Consider the following 14,824-nt stretch of genomic DNA (forward strand, 5'->3'; position numbering starts at 1 on the left):
TTTCCGCCTGAAGTTCTAACTGAGGTTCCTCATAAAGCAACCCCAAGGCCAGAAAAAACGCATCCACATTGAGCAACGCAGGATCCCCTGGAGCCAATGCAAAAGCCCAATCCTGAGGGTCGCCCCGGAGCAAGGAAATCACAATCCTGACCTGCTGAGCAGGATCTCCAGCAGAGCGAGATTTCAGGGACAAAAACAACTTGCAATTATTTTTGAAATTTTGAAAGCAAGATCTATTCCCCGAGAAAAATTCAGGCAAAGGAATTCTAGGTTCAGATATAGGAACATGAACAACAAAATCTTGTAAATTTTGAACTTTCGTGGTGAGATTATTCAAACCTGCAGCTAAACTCTGAATATCCATTTTAAACAGGTGAACACAGAGCCATTCCAGGATTAGAAGGAGAGAGAGAGAGAAAGGCTGCAATATAGGCAGACTTGCAAGAGATTCAATTACAAGCACACTCAGAACTGAAGGAAAAAAAAAAAAAAAAATCTTCAGCAGACTTCTCTTTTCTCTCCTTTCTCTGTCAATTAATTTAACCCTTTGTGTCCGGTCAAACTGTTATGGTTCTCAATGGCAAGAGAACATAGCCCAGCAAACATAAGAACTAGCTCTTGGAAGGATGGAAACTAAACTGACCATGAACTAAACCTGCCGCACAACTAACAGTAGCCGGGTAGCGTAGCCTGCGTTTTATCCCTAGACGCCCAGCGCCGGCCGGAGGACTAACTAATCCTGGCAGAGGAAAATATAGTCCTGGCTCACCTCTAGAGAAATTTCCCCGAAAGGCAGACAGAGGCCCCCACAAATATTGGCGGTGATTTTAGATGAAATGACAAACGTAGTATGAAAATAGGTTTAGCAAAATTGAGGTCCGCTTACTAGATAGCAGGAAGACAGAAAGGGCACTTTCATGGTCAGCTAAAAACCCTATCAAAACACCATCCTGAAATTACTTTAAGACTCTAGTATTAACTCATAACATCAGAGTGGCAATTTCAGATCACAAGAGCTTTCCAGACACAGAAACGAAACTACAGCTGTGAACTGGAACAAAATGCAAAAACAAACAAGGACTAAAGTCCAACTTAGCTGGGAGTTGTCTAGCAGCAGGAACATGCACAGAAAGGCTTCTGATTACAATGTTGACCGGCATGGAAGTGACAGAGGAGCAAGGCTAAATAGCGACTCCCAAATCCTGATGGAAACAGGTGAACAGAGAGGATGATGCACACCAGTTCAATTCCACCAGTGGCCACCGGGGGAGCCCAAAATCCAATTTCACAACAGTACCCCCCCCTCGTTTCACACTCTAGACATCTGGAGAGTAGTTTTACAGTATATTGAAAGGACTAGAAGTTTGAGGCAGTGTAGGGCTCTGTTCATATCCTTCCAGGGCAAAAAGAAGGGGTATGGAGTCACGAGGGGCACCTTATCCCGGTGGATTAGAGACGCTATGTGGCTGGCCTACTCCATGAAAAATAAGGAACCTCTGGAGTGCATTAAAGCACATTCCACCAGAGCTATGGCATCTTCTTGGGCTGAAAGGGGAAACGTTCCAATTGAGGACATATTTAAGGCGGCAACGTGGTTGGCTCCTTCTACCTTCTATAACCGCTATAGGCTTGATCTTTCATCAACTTCTGACCTAAACTTTGGCAGGACTGTCCTCAGCATGATGTCCTCCCCGGGGGCTGGTCTCTGGAAATCTCTCCAGTGGGTGCTGTCGTGGCGAAGGGTAAAAAGCCGGATTACTTACCGGTAATGCTCTTTTAATGAGTCCACGGCAGCACCCAGTCACATCCCTTCCTATTGATTAAAGGGAACCTGTCACCTGAATTTGGCGGGACCGGTTTTGGGTCATATGGGCGGGGTTTTGGGGTGTTTGATTCACCCTTTCCTTACCCGCTGGCTGCATGCTGGCTGCAATATTGGATTAAAGTTCATTCTCTGTCCGCCGGAGTACACGCCAGTGCAAGGCAATATTGGGGGTTGGACAAAATGACCCAGGAGGTCTCTTCCAACATTATCATTCTATGACTTTTTTTTTTGCCTGCTGGGGCGGTTCTAGGGCTTCCATGGCTGCTTATTCACAATCCTGTTATTGATTAGTGTCAGAAGGTGATTGTGGAGAAACGGCATTGTATCTTAATTAAACAGACGTAAATTGTGTAGGACCAGAATCATAAACTGTTGTCTGAAGTATTGACTCCTCTTGTAGGACGAATATTACCTCTAATATTATCTCCTAGACTCCTACAGTTTATTTTCTGCCATCTTTGTACAACAGGAATGTATGGCCACTGAACAATGATGTTTGCTGATATATTGATTACATGCATTGTCCATGTTAGACAGTTTGTTCGCATTCCCAAACAGAGGAAGAAAATCTATACAAATAGATTACATAATCAAACAATGTGACTTGATCGTCACCATTCTCCCCCTTATCTGTGATGCTTGACTGAAGGACACTTGTTATACATAAAAAATGTGATATGCCCCTACGAGAGGGACAGAGAGAGGGAGAGACAGCCAGAGATTCAGCCGAGATATCAAAACATCTATGGGCCCTACAGGACTGCAGCCAATACATCATGGCTCCATCACGATCGACATACATCTATCATTCTACAGGAAACAAGCTAGGGGACCTCAGACCTGGTTGGGAGAATGCAGATCTGCTCTATTGACAATCGCTGAACCATGGATACATTTGGAGGAAGTCAGGATTGGGACTCGCCGGTCGCCTAGCTCCATGGAGATGTTCAGAGAAGCCAGGTTATGACCCTCGGGTCAACTGGCTTTGTACATCAATGGACGGTCATCTTCCTAAGCTTGTTGTTACCTCCTCTATGTGTGCATGCCACTGCTGCCATTATCCCATCGAATCTGCAGAAGGTAGAAGCTCTGGGACTGTTCCATGTGTTATCTGCCTGTTTTGTGGTTCAATAAAGTATTACCACACTGTTTTACCCTCATCCTGTGTTGTCTAAGTAGCATTATGCCCACATTAAAAGGAGAGCTGGCATTCGTCAGGACTATTCCTGGTCCATGTGGTTCCAGCTAGCGGACCGGGGTGCCTGCTGACCCCCCGTAACTCCACGGTGATTAAGTGGAGTCTTAAATGTTCTAAGAAATGTCTCCGTTCTGTACAAATATGCTCTTCTTGTCTGGAGGGTCTGCAGGGGTACCTTTAAAAAAAAAAAAAAAAAAAAAAAAAGTAGATGTGTTTGTAGATAAAGAGGCGGAAACGTTACCTCCCCGTCATCTTTATGATTGTGCTGTTGATCTTATCCCTAATGCCAAATTACCTAAAGCTTTCTTTTACAATTTGTCTGGGACTGAATGTACAGCCATGAAAAATTATATAAACAAAAGTTTACAGAAAGGTCATATCCGTCCTTCTTCCTCCCTGTAGCTGCTGGATTTTTCTGTGTAAAAAAGAAAGATGGTGGCCTCCGTCCTTGCCTCGATTTCTGAGACCTGAACTCTTACCCACTTTTACTTATCCCCGACCTATATGATCTGCTGATTTTCCAAACTTGACCATATAGGGACTTACAATTTGATCCGCATCAAGATGGGAGATGAGTGGAAAACTGTGTTTTTTAACATTTGAGGGTTTATTTGAAAACTCTGTCATGCCATTTGGGTTAACCAATGCATCAGGATTATTTCAAAACGTTTTTAATTATATTTTTTTTTGTTGCTTTGGGAGATATGTTGTGATTTTACCTTGAAGATATTCGATTTTTTTTTCCTGATCTGGGTTCTCACCAAATGTTTTATGTCTGCTTCATTTCTAATCCAACTAGATCTCCAAGAACCATGTATTGAATTAGATAAATGGCTAACTCCTAGGCAGGTCAGATGGTCCTTGGTTTTTCTCTAGATATAATTTCTCGATCACGTTCAGACCGGGGTCCAAGAATGTGAAGGTTGAAGCACTATTGCACAGTCTTGGTTCAGTTTCTTCTTCAGAACCTCCCATCCTTCCTTCTCCCTAAGAGCACTATGATTTTTATAGAAATCGATCGTTTGTTAGGTCCTGTCTTAAAAGTACGTGATAAGGTTTGGTTGCCATCCAAAAATATTAAAGTACCATTGTCACAGTTGGGTCCGAAGTTCATTGGTTCCAACTTCCTATTAGATTCTGGATGTGGCCAATCCGGTGGATTTTAGGTTGAAGCTTCCTCGTCCCTTCGCATTGCTAACATCTTACACAAGTAGGAATTTGTCCCTTCAATTTTGTCTCCTTCATTACTGCCTCCTCTGGTTTCAATCAATGACATTTTAGAGTGCTGGGTAGAAAAAATTGTGGATTCTTAGGAAGTCTGTAATCAAGTCAAGCATCTCATCCATTGGAAGGGATACTGACCAGAGGAGAGATCCTGGGTCTTGTAGGTCTCTGCTCAAGTGATTTGTGTGTCTGCTTTGAGCTTTAAGTGCTAACATTCTGATATTTGTTGCTCAACCTTAGATTTGCCTTTGACCATCTGTTTGCCTGGCCCCTTTGTCTTGATCCGCTACATTTTTAGAATTCTGACCCCAGAATGTGACCTGACTTTGCTTTTGTCTCACCTCTCTGTTTAAGACATGAGTAGTGACTAGTGTCACACTAGTCGGTCAAAAACGTGATCTGTCAGGTTAGAATTTTTTGGACTTGGACAGCCAAATTCAGACAATCATTTGCCTCTGTTCTCAAACTTACAGTGTTGTTACCTCATCAAACAGTTTAGTCTCTTATGTTGCTTGTGAATCCATATTTATGCATAATTGCAAAGATTCCAGACATTCAAAATCTTATGTGAGTGAACAGCCTAAGTCAGTCAGTCATTCATCAATCACAATGTGAAACTGCAATAAAAATGAATCTTCATCTTTCCTATCTGCTTTCATTTAGTATTTGTTTAATCATTTCTAATCATCATATTAATATGATCACAAGTCATTGCATGTAAACCTAGGCTGAGAATTGGATGCTTGAGGAGCAGTGGAAATATAACAATAAGTCTACTTTGCAACATTTTGGAAAATTGTCACAAATGGAAGCGTTAATGATAAATTTACAGATTTGTAAACCTCAAGCTATAGGTAAGTATAAGCGTTTCTGTTAGTCGCATAACTTTACTCCAATGCTTTCCTTTTTTTTTCCGTCTTTCACCCACTCACTTTCTTTCTCCCCTCCTCTCTGGTTCTCACTCTGTAACACCCCCTCCCACGTAGGCAGCCCCTGCTCTGCCTCCTTTTACACATTTCTGTATTTCTTCTATCTTGAGATACTCCATCTGATCAGTAACACGAGGGGAAATCTGTGGAAACGAGATCTTTGGAACAGGTAATAATTACATCTACTGAAATCTAATGCTTACCTTGTTTACATATAAGAACAAAAATCTTAATCACAGGTCACGTCACATCATCATGTCACATACCTACAAGCCTTTAATTATTGGGCTTTAAGGGACACATTTGTATCTGGCTTCCTCCAAATCAAAATAAATCAGAATGTACATCCAATTAATTATGAAAATAATTAATATAAATGACAAGCCAACTCTACTGACTACATATATTCTCCATTCTGAACATCTGGCATGTAACTATCCAAATATGTTCCATTCCTATTCTAATATTCCCTAATTCTACTTTTTGTTAGATATAGGGTTCTTCTGCCTTCCAATACACATACAATATGCCCTCCACTTTCCTCACATGCTTTGCATTTTAGATGGAAAAGCTGTGTAGCTGGAGTTGTCAACTACACTACTTATACTAATGAAGGGATAACAAGTGGTCTTAGTACGAAACCTATTTATGGAAATGTTCTATCTCTGTATTATTTCTTATTTTTTGTTAATGATCACGACTTGAAGATGTATCTTCCAATCTAGGTTTTCTATGTTGTATTCTTTTTTGCTCTTCTGCTTATGTGTTTGCTTCTATCGGTCTTTAGTAGAATGAAGAATAAACACCAGCGATATAAAATATTTGTCCTAGTTTTAGTTTTGATTACTGTCATCCACAAATACTTAACAATTTAATGTAATAACATTTTAGTACAATTTTAGCAAAGACACAATCATGTTCTGAATGGGTAATAAAAGAAAAGGGCAAATGAATTTCCCCCATTTTATGCGTCTCCATTTTCTATATTCATATCTCACACCTGGCAAATCAATGTAACATTTTTATCTGATGAACCAATATATTTAATAGGAAGCTATTTGTATAGATTTCTTCTTTTTATGTTTAGAAAGGGTCTGGCCTTTTGGGGTAAAACCGTGAAGTCTTTGTATTGGTATCACCTCCCAGCACCAAAGAAGTTCAGTAGAGGTCTTGGGTAAATATGTAAGTTCAGCTTGGGCCCTGCCGAAATATGGGAATGCTAATACTAGAAAGGCAAGAAGGATAGTAGATACTTTGTGGTAAGAGTACACGCTTTTAAAGCACTATGGGGTTGATTTATCAATGCTTTTACGCCAGAAAACTAGCATAATTTCTTTTTTTTTTTTTAAAAAGCCTCAAAATGTTTCTACAATGTGGTGTTGTGAAAAAATGGTGTGGCATTTGGCTGCCAATTTAATGCAGCTTTGCCAAAATGGGCAGAGCTGAGGTGGAGCCAGAGCATGCCTATGCCCTCCCGTGAAATTCAGCAAAGTGGCAGCGTTTCTTCCACCAGAAATGTTACTCCAGTTGCCGACTGGCAATTTCTGCATTTCTGGCAGGCGTTCACAAGTTGCTGATGAAATAAAAGTACTGAATTCATTAAGTGGCATGCGTCTCTTAATTCATTTCTGAACATCGTACTTTAGCGAGCCCTTTTTGAGGCTGGCGGTGCAGCGCCATACTTAACGATTCTGCCCCTATATCTGATTCAGAAGACAACATCAAACACCTGAAATAATCCCATAATTACCCACTGGCAACACCTAGAAAATGGCTATTAAACCTGCCTCTAAGTCCAATACCTTTCAGTGCTCATTTTCTTTTCCATTTTATTAAATACTTCATTAGTAAATTCCATCTCAGACGGTTGGCAAATAAGATGCTAATACAGCTTATTGGGCTTGTGACCCATGCCTAACACTGCTGAGAGAACAACATGCTATTATATCAGTGTGGATCAAGAATTTTTTTACTTTTTAAATGCATTTCACCATTCCATATTCTGGGTAATTGTAATGAATCCATCTTCCTCACTTCAATTAGTCATACAGCAGACCTGTGACATGGGCAGATTAAGTAACAATGCAAAGTCCGTGCAGACAAAAACCTAAGCTTATGTATTTTTCATATTGTTTATCAATGTACATTATTGAAGTGTTGGCGGAACCGATATGCCTAAGGCATAATGTGTTATGCCACACAGGGTCAGATCTATACAAAATGTTCAGAGAATACAAAAAAGACATTTGCTCAATATACGAATGTATGAATTACGAATGTATGAGTGGCGCTCGGAAGAAAAAAAGCTCCATATTGGGTGGAAGTTAATCAGCTTCCGTAGTAAAATATTAATCTACTTCTCCTTCAGCAAACATGTTTCATAATAAACTTTAGAATAAAACCTGTGATTGCCCCTGTCTTTTCATACAACTAAAGCAAGCCAAAATCCTGCCTGGAAGAGAGTTTAATGCGATGCAGAAATTCCAATAATGTTATAATAGGTTATTGCTATTTAATAAATTGCCAAAAGAGTCTTACGGTAAAAGTGATAGGACCTCCCTACCATCTTTTCTTTCTGAAATTGGAACGGTGATAACTGGGTCTTCTAATATTTTTAAAACATCTGTTCATCTCATTACTGATAAACTAACAGGGAAGAACATTGACATAAAATCATACAGTACAAGATTAGAGAAACCTAGAAACTTTTTTTTCCTTCTACGACTAAAATTAGAATTTGCCTACTTATCATGAACTTGAGGTATGATAGTTTATATCTGTTGCTACACTGCCAGTCTCTATTAGTCCTCTGATATCCATGTGAATTTTAAAAGGGTTGCATTGAGTGAAGCCATGCCCATCTAGTTGTTATGTCCTCATCGCAAATCATTTACTTGCGGTCGTATGCCTGGCACTGCGCAGTGCATGCTGTCACATCAGTGGCACACCATTCGCCGCATGGCATCCGGTCCGTTTACTGAGATTTGTTTCCTGCTGCACTCCTTTGCACTGATACTAAAGCATGGTCGTTCCATCTGACCTTAGGGGGCGTGGGTAGTCTCTGCAGGAATTTAACCCTGCTCTTTTCTGCAGAGATCTGGCTCCACAGCCTATCCCATGTGAGCAAGCTCTATATAGGGCAGCTCCTCCCACCGGTCATTGCCTGAACATTTGGTTTCAACCGTGTTTGTTCATGTGTATGCTTTCTTTTGTATTTTGCTTCCCGTTTTCAACCCACAGTTCTCTAATCCTGCCTGATCTCTCCACTCCTGACCTCTGCTACTCCTACTGATCATGTGCTGCCTGCCCTGACCTTGAACTGTCTAACCATGTTTAGTCTTTGCTCTTATGTACCATGAACCCGTGCCCCAGACCTGGAGAATGCCCTGGAGTGGTACCTGGTGACTACCTGCAGCCAAGCCTAACCTCTCCACCAGAGGCCAAAGCAAAAACCAGGTAGTTGCTTAATCACACCCCTCCAGGGTAAGCCCGGCCCGTGGCACAGTGGGTCCACACCCATCAACGTTATACTTGCGATGTGTGGATTCACAAGTTTGGAGTCACCCAGAGTGCCTAAGGCCAGACAAGCCCTTTAATAACTATTTCTGTAATAATTTTTCAGGGATCCAATTGCTGATGGCAAATTCCTGCTGACAAATTACCAGGAAGTAGGGGAGTGATCACTAACTGGTTACATTCCTATATTGGTCATGCCAGGACACATTGGTTGTAATTTATTGCACTTGGCAGAATAACTGTTCTAAGGTGTTGTATTATTACATTAAATGGAAGCTGAAGATGCCAGCTGTTTCCTAAGAATTTCACAGATGTTAGATATAGATCGTAGCAATGACTTTGTGCCAAATTTTAGCAACCCTCTAGCCGATACCTAAAATTTCACTATACATGGTATGTATAGTGAATATACTTGGTGCCCTTCTTCTAAATCATCATGCTACCTTTTGTGTTTAGGCTCCTAGTGCTCTTTATCGCAAAGTAACCTCAGTTACCTCTAACAACTCTATGGACAATGCTATAGAGAAGTCCTTAAACACTCCCCCACCCCTTCTGTGAAGATCTGAGGTTGTGGGTTGTAATAATCACTTAGGCAGATTAACGATGCAACTGTTTTTTCCTTACATCCATGGATTTACAACAACTCTAAGTAGATGTCAAAAATACATTCCACCCAGTCCGCAAGATCCCCTCCCCAGGGCCGGTAGTTCCACTGCTCCTGTGCCAGGCAAGACTCGCTGTCTCCCAACTTTTGGTTGGCCCACAGGTTTTGTATCTCTCGCCAATATAGTCTGAAGTCACAGTTCACTCTCCTCCAGACGACAGATAACACGATCGTAGCACATGTATCCAGCAGCAACAGTCCTTGAGAGAGTTCCTCAAATCCAGATGACAGATTCCATGACCATAGCACATGTATCCAGCCAAGCTGGCAACTGATTTCCAAACTCCATAGGCCATCCATACACGGCACCAGGACCTCAGCAATACATCCTCGCCCCTTGACATCACTGCACCAACTCCCTCAGTAAACATGTGGCTTACTGTTCTCCCTCCCTGGGATCAGCCCCCTGAATGGGCAGAAGTGTTCACACCCTCCTCCACAAAATTAACTATGCATTGGTGGAGGTATTTTTCTCAGGCCGAACCTAGCACCTAGCACTGCATGCAAGACCCCATGTGGTGACGGTTCCACTGGGTCTAATATCTCCATCCATATAAAGGGACTAGTAACTGGGCAAACCATGGCTCGTGGCCCCCGGGACACTTATGAGAGTAATATAATGAGTGCTTCCCTCGATTACCAGTCTTGGGTCTGGCTTTATGTATGCATAACATCCAGCCTGCATGTCTTCCTCTGCTTACTCTCACTGAATGGAAACATTGATTCCTGAGGCTGATCTGAGGAGCAAGTAAATCTCTAATAAAACACAACAATAAGAGTGACGTAACCAGTGCTCCTTGCTGCTGTAAAAAGTCTGCATCCCTTAGAGCTGCGGATTCCGCTCTATGTTCATTAGTCGGATAGTATTTAGAACAAGGCCAGCTTCTCACACCATTTATTGTTATGATTATTATTATTATTATTATTTATTATTGCGCCATTTATTCCATGGCACTTTTCAGGTGAAAAGGGGTATACATAATAAAAAAAAGTACAATAATCTTTAAACAATACACGTTACTGACTGGTACAGAAGGAGAGAGGACCCTGCCCATGAGGGCTCATAGTCTACAAGGAATGGGTGCGACTACAGAAGGGGAGAGCTGGTCATGCAGTGGTAAGGTGGAATGAAGGTGACTGTACAGGTCCTTCTCAAAAAATTAGCATATAGTGTTAAAATTCATTATTTACCATAATGTAATGATTACAATTAAACTTTCATATATTATAGATTCATTATCCACCAACTGAAATTTGTCAGGTCTTTTATTGTTTTAATACTGATGATTTTGGCATACAACTCCTGATAACCCAAAAAACCTGTCTCAATAAATTAGCATATCAAGAAAAGGTTCTCTAAACGACCTATTACCCTAATCTTCTGAATCAACTAATTAACTCTAAACACATGCAAAAGATACCTGAGGCTTTTAAAAACTCCCTGCCTGGTTCATTACTCAAAACCCCCATCATGGGTAAGACTAGCGACCTGACAGATGTCAAGAAGGCCATCATTGACACCCTCAAGCAAGAGGGTAAGACCCAGAAAGAAATTTCTCAACAAATAGGCTGTTCCCAGAGTGCTGCATCAAGGCACCTCAATGGTAAGTCTGTTGGAAGGAAACAATGTGGCAGAAAACGCTGTACAACGAGAAGAGGTGACCGGACCCTGAGGAAGATTGTGGAGAAGGACCGATTCCAGACCTTGGGGAACCTGAGGAAGCAGTGGACTGAGTCTGGTGTGGAAACATCCAGAGCCACCGTGCACAGGCGTGTGCAGGAAATGGGCTACAGGTGCCGCATTCCCCAGGTAAAGCCACTTTTGAACCATAAACAGCGGCAGAAGCGCCTGACCTGGGCTACAGAGAAGCAGCACTGGACTGTTGCTAAGTGGTCCCAAGTACTTTTTTCTGATGAAAGCAAATTTTGCATGTCATTCGGAAATCAAGGTGCCAGAGTCTGGAGGAAGACTGGGGAGAAGGAAATGCCAAAATGCCTGAAGTCCAGTGTCAAGTACCCACAGTCAGTGATGGTGTGGGGTGCCATGTCAGCTGCTGGTGTTGGTCCACTGTGTTTCATCAAGGGCAGGGTCAATGCAGCTAGCTATCAGGAGATTTTGGAGCACTTCATGCTTCCATCGGCTGAAATGCTTTATGGAGATGAAGATTTCATTTTTCAGCACGACCTGGCACCTGCTCACAGCGCCAAAACCACTGGTAAATGGTTTACTGACCATGGTATTACTGTGCTCAATTGGCCTGCCAACTCTCCTGACCTGAACCCCATAGAGAATCTGTGGTATATTGTGAAGAGAAAGTTGAGAGACGCAAGACCCAACACTCTGGATGAGCTTAAGGCCGCTATTGAAGCATCCTGGGCCTCCATAACATCTCAGCAGTGTCACAGGCTGATTGCCTCCATGCCACGCCGCATTGAAGCAGTCATTTCTGCCAAAGGATTCCCGACCAAGTATTGAGTGCATAACTGAACATTATTATTTGATGGTTTTTTTGTTTGTTATTAAAAAACACTTTTATTTGATTGGACGGGTGAAATATGCTAATTTATTGAGACAGGTTTTTTGGGTTATCAGGAGTTGTATGCCAAAATCATCAGTATTAAAACAATAAAAGACCTGACAAATTTCAGTTGGTGGATAATGAATCTATAATATATGAAAGTTTAATTGTAATCATTACATTATGGTAAATAATGAAATTTAACACTATATGCTAATTTTTTGAGAAGGACCTGTAGGTTGTACGCTTGTCGGAAGAGGTGGGTCTTCAGGGTCCTTTTGACGGTTTTCATGGTAGGCCTGAGTCTGATGTGTTGGTGTAGAGAGTTCCAGAGTAGGGGGGGATACATGGGAGAAATATTGTATATGATTGTGGGAAGAGGAGATAAGAGGGGAGTAGAGAAGGAGTTTTTTTGGATGTTTTGGACAGGAAAGCAAAATAAAAAGAAAAGCACCATGAGACAAAATGCACAAATGGCATTAGGATTAGTAATGAGCGAAGGTGCTCGGATATGGTGTTATCCACGCATGCTATTGTGCTAACCGAGTGTCTTTGGCGTGCTCAAAAAATATGTTCAAATCTCAGCAGCTACAGGTCTCGTGGCTGTTAGCCAATCCCTGCATGTGTTGCGGCTACCTAACAAACAGGCATGTGGTTAGCACAATAGCATGCTCGGAAAACACCTTATCCAAGCACGTTCGCTCATCACTAATCAGGATGCTTCATAAGGAGGGTACAAGGTATTTTCATGATAAATGTGCCATATATACTGATATTTGAGGTGTCAACTGGAGGGTCAAATGCCTAAACTGTATTTAGGTATAGGAAAGATGTATATATTGGTACCGTATTAGCCAGTAGATAGAAAAATATTTAGAATTGAGAGTCCTCAATGGTTGATACCTTTTAATAGCTAACTGAAAAGAAGGTAACAAATTGCAAGCTTTCGAGACTACTCAGGTCCCTTCATCAGGCATAGACTAATACAAATTCTCAAGAATCACATTTTTAGGCACAATACAGCCCAGAAATAATGCCATAGATAAGACAGGTGACGTGAAGCAGAACTACCATTATGTGAGAGTGATAAACAGTTGTGTCCATAAATATTGGAACAGTTCATAGATAAGGAGCTTGAATGTTTTATTGTTCTCTGATTGGGGTCTGGTTCTTTGTTATAATGACCCCACACGGTCTGAGGAGCAAATTCCTTAACTGATGTAAAAAGACATAAATCCATGCTATACATTCATTCCTGCACTGAGTGTGTCAAAGGTCGTCATCCGCTTATATTCCCAAACTCTTCTGTCTCTCTGAGATTTGAAATTGACCTTTAATATAAGTAATCTCATATCCATGGTGCACACAGAGTTTTTGAAGCTGTCAAAAACAATGTTTTCTAGTGGAAACCACTTTGGCAAAAGCTCTTTTTTTGGTGAAGCAATTTATTTCCTGAAGTGGTATTAAACACTTTTTTTTTTTTTTTTTAAAGCATTTTTTCCTGAAGCCTTTTTTGCAGCATTTTTTGTTTTGATTTCACTCAGCTTAGTTTTGGAGAATTTTCCACCAAGATGCACTTCACTTGACATGCTCTTTCTATTCTCACCCGGCATTTTTCAAAATCTGACGAGTAAAGAAAACCCTCAGGGAGATCAGTGTCCGGCCTATAGATCTTAATAGTGCATTTCCAAATAAGAAAAACGTGGACTTCCCAACTCCACTTCTTTTTTTTTTTTTTTTTTAATTTCTCAGAAACTACAACTGGAAACTGCATCACCGACTTTAAATTCTTTTTGACAAACGAACATCTTGTTCAACAAACGGAATCTTAAATCCTTCCCCAAAACCCTCCTTCAACAATGACGCCGCTGCTATGTCAGGGTATCTATTTAGATAAGCTACCATCGCGCCCAGATGCACTGGCGTCTCCACTTTTCACAACAATGTCTCCCCCTCTTGCTTTGCCCCCTCTAAGATATCTAGCCGCACCATGTGTGCCCCCACACCCTGAACATTCATGTTTGAATATACATTTGCTCCCAAATCTACAGGTCCCCTCGTTGAACGAAAAACAGTCCCTTCTGCATTGCGACCGAGTGTCCTGACTGTCCCGAACTCCCGGCGCCTCCTTGAAAAGGCTGACCCCCTTGACTCACCCTCGATGGAACCATCACCCTCATCCATAAGGCTATATCCTTGTGGTCCCACCGTATACTAGGTTGGACCGCATTCCGCTGACGGAGCTGCTCATCATATCTCAGCCAACCCTGACCAGCATAAACCTAATAAGCTTCCCCTATCGCATCCATAGAGCAAAAAAGACCCGAACAATTTTCTGGTGCCTTCTCGCCTATCACACTTGCTAAAATAGCAAACGCCTGTAACCAGTTAGAGAAGGTCCGAGGAATGAGTCGGTACCTCCTCTTCTCTTCGTCTTCCTTCTTGGAATCATCTCTCCTCAGCCTATCAAGATTGAATAGTTCCAACGGCAATAATGAAAATATATCAACGTAATCCCCCTTCCATATTTTTACCCTAACCTCTTCCTTCAAATGGGACCCCAACGGTCCCTCAAAACATACATAAACCTCCGCCCTAGCCTTATTGTCCAAGCGTACCGCATCATCCTTCTCTTTTTCCCTGCCAGCCCCCGTATTTTGGCTTGTGCCTCCCGAGTCGCCTGATCTTGCACCCCCCTCAGATGCCCTGACTCTACCCCCCGGAGAAGCTGAAACACTTGTCCCTTGACCAGAATTAACCAAACCCCCCTCAAAACCCAGTGATACCCCGGAAGCCGTAAACCTCTCAGCATTCCTTATCCAAGTGGCTGACGGTGACCCCCCCTCCTTGTGGGCCCCCATACCACAACCTAGCTAGATCCCTCAGGCCATGTAATATTAAACCCATACCCCCGCTAGCCCCCCTGAAAATGCCTCCTGATCCCTAAAC

The 14,824-nt window shown here is 41.9% G+C and overlaps 1 protein-coding gene across 6 annotated transcripts in view; it reads left to right on the plus strand.

Annotated features, from left to right (window-relative positions):
• LOC143784732 (excitatory amino acid transporter 1-like) overlaps window positions 1–14,824 on the plus strand; it is a 213,159-nt gene that overhangs the window by 66,024 nt on the left and 132,311 nt on the right. For 2 of the 6 annotated variants that reach the window (XM_077273302.1, XM_077273338.1), the window contains exon 1: window positions 5,220–5,345. The exons of the other annotated variants lie outside the window; for them this stretch is intronic. The gene's annotated coding sequence lies outside the window, so the exon portion shown is untranslated. Of the gene's footprint in view, window positions 1–5,219; window positions 5,346–14,824 lie in introns of those variants that run through there. 6 annotated transcript variants of the gene reach the window in all.

Source organism: Ranitomeya variabilis, chromosome 1, assembly GCF_051348905.1.
Source record: "Ranitomeya variabilis isolate aRanVar5 chromosome 1, aRanVar5.hap1, whole genome shotgun sequence".
Classification (NCBI taxonomy): domain Eukaryota; kingdom Metazoa; phylum Chordata; class Amphibia; order Anura; family Dendrobatidae; genus Ranitomeya; species Ranitomeya variabilis.